Genomic DNA, 12072 nt, shown 5'->3' with positions numbered 1-12072 from the left:
TGAGAAATCTGGGTAAAAAGTGAGAATACTTTACATTATTCTTATTAATTTATGTATGTATTAAATAATTTTAAAAATTAAAAGGAAAATACCAGCATACAATTTTAAGCTACTTTGTAATGAAGAAATAAATTGGTTAAAGGCTTTATTTTTTTGTAATGGGTGAAACTTTAGCACACATAAATACCATAGAAAGAGGCTTACGGTGAGAATTAGAATAGGGGATGAGGACAACATACGGAGCTAGAACAAGAACAAGAATGAAAGAGAAAATGGAGGGGGGAACAAGGAAATGGTTGTAACTACACAAAACTATGTATTCATAAAAGTGTAGAAGGGTATCTGTAAAAGAATGCAAAGCCTCCCTGGATCAGTGTCACAGACAGCCTCATTCCTCATTATTAAGTCATTCGGGTCGTCGGGTGGGCGGAGAGCACAGCCTAGAAAACAGACACAGGGAAAAGACCTTAGAGGATTTGCTCTCTCATGTCATAGAGAGGGAAACTGATTTCTATCCATGTAATTACTGCCTTTAGCTCATGGATCTAGTTAAGGCGCATCCTTTTCTACTGATCCAAAGCTTATTCCACTTTATAAGGCCCTCCCTGGCATTTCTAGTGGATATCCATCAGGGAGGTACTACTTCTGGAAGGCATAGGGTAGGTGTGGGGAAAACTTTCTGACAGTTGTGAGACAAGGGGATGCTGCTATCCCTGAGTGAATAAGAACCAGAGATATTAACTTTGCCTATAGGGATACAGGACATCCTGAAAGGAAAAAAAAATAGGTGATACATCCAAATGTCCCCAGAAACTCGGTCAGAGACCCTTTCTAGCTATGACTGGAAAGCAGGCTTCCAGGGATGATGTCCAAACTACCATCACTGGTGGAGCCCAGTGACAGACCAAGTCACCAGTACCTCTCCTTCTTGAAAATGAGCATTGTGTACAAGTGGGAACTTTGTCCTTCAGTCTCTGCCTTGCCTGAGTTTGTCAAAACAATGTGGCTGGTCTCTCAGGGAAGCCCACAACAGTCAGGTGCTGGCCCCACCAGAGGCATGTAGATACAGGTAGATGTAGGTGTTGCCTCCTCAGGCGTGGTGGGCTCACAGGTCCTCTAAGCTACATAGGTAGATAGCATCTTAGTTGAGAACCAGGTTCTCATTTGTGAAAAAAAGAATTCACCAGCATTATTTCATTCAGCCCTGTAAAGTTGTTATTAAAACACCAGTTTTACACATGAGAGAAACTAGTCTTAAATACTGACAACGTACCCTAGATTACTCCATCAGTGAGTAAAATATGGCATCGGGACAAAACTCTGTCTTCTGAGGCCCAATTACAAACCTCTGTACAGGCTACCCATTGCTGGTGGAACAAAAACCTGTCTTAAACCTGTTCCCTCCAGACCAGGCTAGACAATGATCTCCTTTATTTCCATTCTCCTCTTCAGGACCAGGAAGTAAAAGAGAGAGTGTTCACATCATGGTGGCCAGGAAGGGGAGGGAGGGAGAGGGGGGGGGGAGGGAAAAGGGGAGAGGGAGAGGGGGAGGGAGAGGGAGAGGGGGGGAGGGAGAGGGAGAGGGGGGAGGGAGAGGGAGAGGGGGGGAGGGAGAGGGAGAGAGGGAGAGGGAGGGAGGGAGAGAGAGGGAGAGAGGAGAGAGAGAGAGAGAGAGAGAGAGAGAGAGAGAGAGAGAGAGAGAGAGAGAGAGAGAGAGAGAGAGAGAGAGAAGGAGAGAGGGAGAGAGGGAGAGAGAGAATGCGTATGGCTAGAACTCCTTCTCTCCCTTTTATTCCATCTGCATCGATCCATTCTTTTCACTTAGGTAACAATGAGACATCTAATTTGCTCTCGTTGAAAGGTAGGAAGCTAATATCAGTAATCTTTAAGATTTTAGGTGGCAACGATCCAATTGACGTAATTCTTTACTGGCAAATTACAAAAGATCCCTTCAAATCAGAAAGCAGAGGATGTGGTGTTTTGCTTGGTGAGAACCTGCTTGGGCTGAGTCAGGTTAGAAGAAGGAAACAAAGAAAAGAGGGGGGGAAACCCTGAAATCAATTATAAAGATTAAGGCAGGTTCTTCCCTTCTGAGAAAGAGACTAGAGCCCCAACAGAGATAGGGAGACAAACTGGGATGATGCCTGAAAAGGAAGTTAAGGGAAATGTCAGTGTTTCTCAAATAGCCTTGCCCAGAAAATGTGTCAACAAAACACTCAGCCAGACTGCACAGATACAACTTCGACAACTCAGCTGAGAAACCAAGGAAGAACCATTTACAGAGGGAGAAGTATTTGAATTGAGTTAAAAGTAGATTAAATTCACAATTAATCCAATGCACTAAAGGCCCAGATAATATCTTTGGACTTTAACTTTGAACCCCTCCCATTCTTCTGGAAGAATAGCTGGTATGAGATTCTGTTCTCATTATTATCACAACCAACAATGGGCTAAGAGAAGACTGGCACCCAAACTGAAACCTGTTTTCACCTTGAGCTGAGTGCTATCCTGAATGCAGTTCCACAGGGAATTCTGGGCCTGCTGTTTTCCTGAAAAAGGAAACCAGGTCCAAAATTCATCTCTGCAGCCTGGCAAGAGAAGAGTAATAAACAGTTTCAGGTGAAAAACAGATTTATTTTTACAGTATCATATATGATGCCTTTTTTGTTTTTTTGCCAAAAATCCTTTAGAAAGCTCAAACCCCCTGTTCATCCATAAATAATAAGAGTTTGAAAAAATGTTTCAAAAGAACTCCTTTCTTGCAAAACATTGAGAAAATACAGATGTATGGAAAGAAGGGAATAAATATTCCGTTTCTCCATCACCCAAATAGAAGCGTTTTTGGTATGTTTGTTACATGAATTTTTTTTTTTTTTTTTTTTTTGCCAGTCTTGGGCTTGGGCTCAGGGCCTGAGCGCTGTCCTTGGGCTTTCTCAAGGCTAGAGCTCTACCACTTGAGCCTCAGCGCCACTTCCAGCTTTTTTTTTTTTCTATGTATGTGGTACTGAGGAATCGAACCCAGGTCTTTGTGCATGCTAGGCAAGCACTCTACCACTAAGCCAAACTCCCGGCCACATGATTTGAAATTAAAGTGGTATTAAAAAGATAATTCATCTGGGCATAAGTGGCTCACACCTATAATCCTGGCTACTCAGAAGGCTGATATCTGAGGATAACAGTTCAAAGCCAGTCTGGGCACAAAAGTCTGTGGGGCTCTTATCACCAATTAACCACCAGAATACCAGAAGTGGCGTTGTGGTTCAAGTGGTAGAGCACTAGCCTTGAGCTGAAGATCTCAGGGACAGCACCCAGGCCCTGAGTTCAAGCCTGAGGACCAAAAAAAATATATAATAATAATAATAATAATATCCAAGTTATCTCCCAGCCATTTCCACCTTTGCAGGTAGTTCCTTCTTGCTGTCTGTATATCCTTCTTTAAATGTTTTTTTTTTCATTGTTATTATAAAGGTGATATATAGAGGGGTTAAAGGTATATAAATCAGGTAAGGAATATATTGATTTTGGGACGTCATTCCTTTCCCCACTCTCTCTCAGTTTTTCCCTCCTGTCCCTACCTACAAGTTGCATAGCTCATTTTCAACATAATATCCACTGAGTCCCATTGCTGCATTTGTTCTGTTTTAGCATACATTAGCTGTCAAAAAGGGTAGGGCTCAGTGACATTTCCACACGTGTATACAATATATTTCAAATACTCTCTCAGTCACTCTTCTTAACTGCTCCTCAAACTTACCTAATATTTCTTCACTTAAAACAAGCACAAACATAAGTTCTTACTCTCCCTCATTCTGCCCTTAGAAATTTGTTGTTGTTGTGTGAGCTAGTACTGCCATTGGACTCTAGGCTGTCACATGCACTTCGCCTCCACTTCCAGTTTTTTGCTCGTTATTTGGAGATAAGAGTTTCATGGATTTGTCTGCCTAGGTTGGCTTTGAACCTCTGTCCTCAGATCTCAGCCTCCTGAGTAGCTAGGAGTACACATGTGAGCTACTAGCCCCCAGCGTCACTTTTCTTATACAATGCATTCTGTGCACTTGACAATATATCCTATGGCAGATCTTTCCATGTGTTTATGCAAATATGTATTTTTAAAAAACTAACATTGGACCAGACTTTTGTAACATGTTTTGTTTTGTTTTGTTTACATACAGATTTTTATGGACATCTTTGCTTATCTTCAACTCTTCTTCTCCAGTATCATTTTAAAAAGTTATAATGTCAAGAAGAGCCTTGAATGTTACCATGACTGTTTTTAGCCTCCTTCAGAACAAGGTCTATGCTGGGAAAGAACACTCTGGCTCAGAGGCCTGTGGATTCCATCCATCTCAGACAGGTACCAGTTGTTGAATTTGGGTTCTGAGCCTCTGGTCCCAGTATATGTATAGTAATTCAAGCCTTGTCTCAAAACCAGGGCTGTAGTGAGAATGAAATGAGACAACAGGGAAAAACAATTCAATGTAACAATAATGTACTGAAATACAGATATGACATTATATGTGTTATATATTATATAATATATATTATACTATATCATTACAATATAGATAATACTATATTATCTACAATCTATAACATATAATGTCTGGACATTATATAACATATATACACAAGCACACGCCTGAGGGCACACACAGATGTGTACAAACACAGAGAAGCATTTGCATTGGGATAGGGAACTTACTTGGTTACTGTTCCTTTTTCAGTACTTTTCCTCAAAATTTTAGTTTTTTGCTGGGTACTGGTAGCTAACGTCTATAATCCTAGCTACTCAGGAGGCTGAGGTCTGAAAATCCCAATTCAGAGGCAGCCCAGGCATATTAATCCAAAAGACTTATCTCCAACTAACCCGCCAAAATCAGGAAGTAGAGGTGTGGCTCAAGTGGTACAGCAGCACTCTTGAGTAAAAAGCTAAGCAAGAGTGAGAGGGTCTGGTGTGGTGGCTCATGCCCGAGGCTGAGATCTGAGGATCAAGGGTCAGAGCCAGCCCAGGCACCAAAGGACCTGAGACTTTTATCTCCAATTAACCTCTAAAAAATGGGAAGTGGGACTGTGGTTCAAGGGGTAGAGCGGTAGCCTTGAGCTGAAGAGCTCAGGGACAATGCCGAGGCGCCCAGGCCGAGTTCAAGTCCAGTGATCCCAAAAAAAGAAAGAGTGGGACTTCCTGAGTTCAAGTACAAGAAAAAAAAATTCTAGTGTTTTGAAAACATTGTTCTTGTTATGTGTTGTGTGTGTGTGTGTGCGCACACACATATAGAAATTAGGGAAATAAACAAAAAGAATGTTTAAAAATCCATTACTTAGGGCCAGAAGTGTAGCTTAGTGGTAGAGTGATCGCCTAGCATGCACGAAGTCCTAGGTTCGATTCCTTGGTACCACATACACAGAAAAAAAAAAAAAAAGCCAGAAGTGGTGCTATGGCTCAAGTGGCAGGGCACTAGTCTTGAGCAAAATGTGTCCAAGGACAGTGCCCAGGCCCTGAGGTCAAGCCCCAGGACTAACAACAACAAAAAAAAGTGTAAAAAAAAAATCAATTGCTTAGCCAGGAACTCTGGAAGTGGAGCTGTGGCTCAAGTTGTAGTGTGCCAGCCTTGAGCACAGATCAGGGACAATGCCCTGAGATCAAGCCTAGTACCAACAACAAAAATAAAATAAAATAAATCTATAACTAATTTGTAAAACCCTCCTGCAGGAGATTTCATATGTACATATATAACTTCATATGTGGACGTTTAACATATATAATATATAAGATTGCTTCATTGTACATCTTAGTTTTATAATTTCCCATTCCTACTCAACAACGTATTATAAATACTCTTCTAAATTCATAAATACAATCTTTGTCTCAAACTACAAAGCTGAGGGTTTTTTTTTAATGACTATATATTATATCTTGTCACAGGAATCCTTGTTTTTCTACCCTAGCCCAAGAAATTTTCCCTGTTCTTTCCTATTCTTGAACTCTCCTGCTATATCAAGAATGAGGAGTTTCCATATTGTGTCAGTCTATTTTCTTTGCTACTATAATACATACTTGAGATGATCAATTTACAAGAGAAAGGGTTTATTTCAATTCATTGTTTCGGAAGTTCCAGTCCAGATCAGATGGATCCATTGCTTTGGCTTCTGGTGGCCAAGAGAGTGCAGCCGAGCAATCTGCTCACCTTGTGTCCAAAAAGCAAGAGACCTGGAGGCCACAGTTCTCCTCCTGTGCGCACCTCTAATGACCTAGTGACATCCCATCATGTCCTGTCTCTTAACAGTCCCATCACTCTCAATGACACCAAGCTGGTGACCAAGTCTCTGTCATGTGGGATTTGGGGGGACATTAAGATCTACAGTACAGCACATATTTTACTTGGAAGTATTTTTTAAATAACTGATAAATTAACAGATAAAAGTGAGCAATTCTTGTAAAGGTAAGAATGGAGATCCCAGAGCCCAGCACATGGGCCTCTTCTTCCCAACCCTCCATGACATAGTTTGATTATTAGTCAACATGTGTTTGTCCTCATAGAATACAGCAATGAGCAAGGACAACTATGTCTCTGCCTTCTACAAGAAGTCATCTGAGGCAATGGCTCTCAAACCTAGTAGAACTTCAAATCACCAGATAGTTTCTGAAAAACAAAAACAAGGGCCCAGAGTTTGGCCTACTGGTAGAGTGCATGCACCAAGACCCGGTTCAATACCTCAGTACCACATACATAGAAAAAGCTGGAAGTGGTGTTGTGGCTAAAGTGGTAGAGCTCTGGCCTTGAGAAAACCCAAGGCCAGTGGTCAGGCCCTGTATTCAACCCCCAGGACTGACAAAAAATAAAAATAAATAAAAAACCAGAAACCAACAAACAAAACAAAAAACAAACAACAACAAAAACCTATGCCTTTCCTAGATCAGTAAACTTCAGGGACCCATAAATCCTTCTGCTTAAAATCATGCTCTCTGTTTCCTGCCTTTCCCAGAGATTCTGAAGTATAGCCAAGATTGAGACAGATTGACTAAGTGACCTAAGCAACAACCAGCATGAACACGTGTGTTCTGAGATGTTTGTCATTAGAGGCAATGAGAGTGGAGGGAGCCTGGAAGGGAGGATGGTAGGAGCAGAGGTTCCTCAGCTGAAGCCAAGCTGGTGTTGGCAGCAGTGGGGGCGAGGGGAGGGTGCTGAGGAGCAGTGGTGCACAGCAACCCACACACTTGCTCCTTTTAGAACAAATCAGTTCTTCTCAGACATATGTACTGAAGAAGCCTCCTCCTGGAATTTTCCAGACAGAGCGGAGGACTATTCCCAATAAAAGCATCCAGCTTATATTCTGCTTCCCTGTTGCAAAGCATCTCAAGAGTGGAAGGTCCCTAAAGGGGTCATCGATCTCCTCGTTGCCACAACACACACACACACACACACACACACACACACACACACACACACTACACTATTAGTCCCAGGAGCTATGTATTTCAGAAGGAGTTTTCATCTGAACTTAACCATGTGATGTAGATATTTGATCTGCTTTTGACATGCTTCCAAGCAATAGAACTCAGCTCAAGGGAAAGCCTGGAAAAAGTGGTTGAGGGATAAAGAAAGGAAAGAACTGACAACCCTGAAGCCTAGAATTTAAAACCTTCCTTCCTACGCCTAACCTTGTATAGAAAGCATTATTTTCCCCACTTTCAGAGAAGGAAAATGACTTGCATTGTCTGAGAGACACAAATGTCTTCCCCTGAGCCACTGAGCTCAAACAGGACCAGATCAGACTTACTTTATCTTCACATCCTTATTTTCAAATGAGGAAACTGAGGCAGGAAGTAGCAGGTTAGTTTTTAACCTGAGGACAAACCACAGCTTTCTCCTCAGTATCACACTACTTGAAGATCTGGAAGGTACCATCTGCTTCCTTCCTTCTCCAAAGAAGAAAGAATGCTCTGGAAAACTCTCTGTACTATTTGCAACTTTTCTTTTCTTTATTCTTTTTGTTGGTCATGGACTTGAACTCTGGGCCTGGGCACTGTCCCTGAGCTCTTCAGCTCAAGGCTATTGCTCTACCCCTTGAGCTACAGTGCCACTTCTGGGTTTTGAGTGGTTAATTGGAGATAAGAATCTCTCCTCTTTCATGTCCAGGCTGGCTTTGAACTGCGATCCTCAGAACTCAGCCTCCTGAGTAGCTAAGATTGTGAGCCACCAGCACCTGACTCTTTGAAACTTTTCTGTAAGCATAAAACTGTTCTAAAATAAAAGGTTTTAACTTAGAAATTATACATAATCATGCATCACATTCAAAACTATTGTTTACTGCATCTATAAATAAATGAGATAAAATTATGTTTGAAATGTTGACCTTTTATTATTATATATTTTTCCAACATCCATTTTCCTCTGTATGCTTTTTAAAATATGTAACATTTCAGTTCACAAGTTGTGCAATCCTAACAGATTACCACAACCTGTGTGGCTTAAAAGAATAGAAATTCACTGCTACAAGCTCAAAGTCAAGCTGAGTGTGGGGTCATGCTCTCTTAGGGTCTAACAGAGAATTGGTTCCATGTCTTTTTCTTACTTTTTGGTGTTACCAACAGTGCTTGGTGTGTGTCAACTTGCAGATGACACATGGTTTTAATCTCTGCCTCCATTGTTACAAGACTTCTTCCTGTGTATCGCTCTGTCTTCTTGTCTTTTAAGGAAACCAGATATTTGGAATAAGATCCGATTCCAATATAATTTCATCTCATTTATGCCTTGACTACAACTATCCTATTTCCAAATAAGGTCACAGTCTGAGGTTCTGGAAAGAATATAACTTTGAGAGGAACACTAGCTAACCAAGATAGTCTCTTTTCTTCATGAATTTTATACCTGTTTCACATGTACAATATACATTCACGTGATCCCAAAGTCCCCAAAAGTTTTAAAGGCATTTCAACATCCACTTCAGATTCAAAATATCATCAAACTCTAAATATCATCAACTCAAAAAGTCCCAAATTGTATCATCTAAATTAGTTATGGGTGGGACTTGAGATGTGGTATGCCCTGGGCAAAATTCTCCTCCATCTGTGGATCTGTGAAACCAGAAAATAGATTATCTGCTTCCAAACACAATGCATTAGATAGATATTCTTATTCTAAAAGGTATCAGGGGGTCCCAAGCAAGACTGGTACCCAAGTCTAGATGACATTCCCAGTTCTTTAGTCTAATTTTGTTCTTGTTGGTGCTGCTTTGCTATTGTTGTTTGAGACAGGATCTCACATTGGTCTTCAGTCTGTGGGCTCAAGGGATCATCTCGCTTCAGCCTCCTGGAAGTCCCAGTTCGTTGCTGGGATTACAAGTGTATACCAAGCCAAGCTTGATCTAGCTGTTTTGTTTTGTTTTGTTTTTGAACATTTCCAAAATTAAAAAACAAAAACAAGAGAATGGAAACTGTAGCTTCTCCTGTATAACCATGCTCATTGTTGCACTATTCACAATCGCCAAGTTATGAAAACAGCTGAAATGTTGTACAGTGAATCAAGAACATGTGGAATTGTACTCATCCATTAAAAAGAATAATATGTCATTCACAGGGAAATGGATGGGCCTAGAACAAATCATGTTAAGAGAAGTAAGCCAAACAGAGACAAATGGTGCAGGTTTTCTCTTCTATGGAAACTAGATGTAAGCTACAACTGGACGTGATAACTCATGTAGGGCTCTGTGAATTTTACATATAAATAAACTGACTAAAGGAGAATGCACTTAAGGAAGGAATCCAAAGGCATAATTCCTCTGAACATCTATAGTGCTAGTTCCCAGGAAACTGCAAAATGGTTTTATTTGGGAGGGATCAAAAGGGGTACAGAAATGGAGGGAGGAAGAGTAAACAAATTCAGTCATTACATTCATCATCTACTATGTAAAAAAATGAATTGTGCAACTTCTGGGCAGGGACAGGAAGGGGAAAATAGGAGAAAACAAAGGAAGGGGTGATATTGTTCAGGAAGCATTGTACTCATAACCTGACTTATGAAGTTGTAATCCCTTTGTACAACATCTTAATAATAACAATAAAAAAGAGAAATAGCCAGGCACGGTGGCTCACGCCTGTAATCCTGGCTACTCAGGAGGCTGAGACCTGAGGATCTCGGTTCAAAGCCAGCCAGGGCACCAAAGAACCTGAGACTTTTATCTCCAATTAATCTCTAGAAAATGGTGATGTGGTGCAAGGGGTAGGGCAGTGGCCTTGAGCTTAAGAGCTCAGGGACAGTGCCCAGGCCTAGGGGTAGGATGGTATCCTTGAGCTGAAATGCACAGGGACAGTGCTCAGGCTCAGAGTTCAAGCCCCAAGACTGACTCAAAGAGAGAGAGAGAGAGACAGAGAGAGAGAGTGAGAGTAAGAGTGAGGGAGAGGATATATGCTTATTACCAAAAAATAAATAGCACTCCCAATTTGATGACTCAGATCTAACCCACTGTACCTTTTTTTGGGGGGGGTGCTTTTGTGAATAGTTTATTGGAGAAACGACTCGCAGAGTTTTCTTCCCAGGCTGGCTTCAAACTATCATCCTCAGATTTCAGCCTCCTGAGTAGCTGGGATTATAGGCATGAGCCACCAGTGCCTCATTTGTACTTTCTTTGAGAGTTGTTTAGTTTATTCACATGCAGTTTATTGATTGAGTAATTTGCTCTTTTGGTGTTTTTTAGTTCTTTATATATTCTGGATATTGATCCCATTGGATGACAGGTGACAGGTGACAGGTTTCACAATTCTGTAACTATCTCTTTTTTATGGTATTTCCCATGTAAACTTATTATCTCATCAGTCAGTTCCTGAGTTGCTAGAGTTCTATTCAGAAAGTCATTGCATATGCCTAGATGTTGAAGTGTCTGTCCTGTGTTTTCTTCTAGAGGTTTCAAGTTTTAGGTCTTCCACTGAGGTCACTGATCCTCTTTTGAGTTGAGTTTTGTATGGGGTGGGAGGTCAGGGGAAAATGGGGTCCATCTCCAGTTCCTGCACCTGGACATCCAGTTTCCCACCACAGTTCCTGTACCTGGACATCCAGTTTCCCACCACCATTTGCTGAACAGGCATCCTCACATAGGTCATGAACTCAGGTTCGTCCTGGTTATCTTCCACAGGTCACTTCCTCCTGACGCATCTGCTGCTGGAGAAACTGAAGGAGTCAGCCCTATCAAGGGTAGTAAATGTATCTTTCTTGGCACATCACTTGGGAAGGATCTACTTCTATAACCCGCAGGGGGAGAGATTCTACAGTGCAGCTCTGGCCTACTGTCACAGCAAGTTAGCGAACATTCTCTTCACCCGGGAACTGCACAGGAGGCTGAAGGGTAAGTGTGCAGGCATGAGTGTGCAGAAAGCGGCTGTGGCCTCAGAACAGGAATTGTTTTCCAGAGTCCCATTCCTGGACAGGACCTGCTTCCATGATGGTGACTGGAACTGGGTGTGGTTATAGAAACCTCTCTGGGCCTGAGCTGATTCTGTAAAGTGGAGGTGTGAACTTCTGGGAGTGAGTGTGAGGCCACTGTGGGCCACATGTAGGGGTCACATGTTTCTTTACAAATCAAGTTACTTGGTATAAATCAAGTACTGTCTGTCTGCTCTATTTGGTATCCCAGGCTCTGGCGTAACAGTGTATTCTGACCACCCTGGCACAGTCAAATCTGAATTGATGCAGCACTCAACTGTCAGGAGTTTGATATGGCAGCTCTTCTCCTTCTTCATCTAAACTGCTCAGCAAGGGGCCCAGACCAGTCTGTACTGTGCCATAACAGAAGGTCTTGAGAGTCTAAGTGGCAAACATTTCAGGTATGAATGTATCTGTGGGTCATGGAGCTTGAACTCTGGGCCTGGGCACTGTCCCTGAGCATTTCGGCTCAAGTCTACCTTCCTACCCCTTGAGCCATAGCCCCACTTTCCTTTTACTAGTGATTCATCGGAGAGAAGAGTCTCAGATTTAGTGCCCCAGCTGGTTTTGAACCATGATCCTCAGATCTCAGCCTCCTGAGTAGCTAGGATTATAGGCGTGAGCCACCACTCCCAGCTTCTGAGGAACATTTCCA

General features: G+C 41.9%; 1 long non-coding RNA gene across 1 annotated transcript; it reads left to right on the top strand.

Moving 5' to 3' along the window:
* The first annotated feature begins 1843 nt into the window (after positions 1-1843).
* LOC150069060 (uncharacterized) lies at positions 1844-11678 on the top strand. The gene is made up of 4 exons (XR_016535251.1): positions 1844-1987; positions 4173-4354; positions 11131-11340; positions 11629-11678. It is a non-coding gene; the product is annotated as an uncharacterized LOC150069060 (long non-coding RNA).
* The last annotated feature ends 394 nt before the right edge of the window (positions 11679-12072 follow it).

The sequence above is a fragment of the Megascapheus bottae genome, chromosome 1, assembly GCF_031878675.1.
Source record: "Megascapheus bottae isolate mThoBot1 chromosome 1, mThoBot2.hap1, whole genome shotgun sequence".
Lineage (NCBI taxonomy): Eukaryota > Metazoa > Chordata > Mammalia > Rodentia > Geomyidae > Megascapheus > Megascapheus bottae.
Note: the sequence above shows the minus strand (reverse complement) of the source record. Positions and strands in the feature narration are given on the sequence as shown.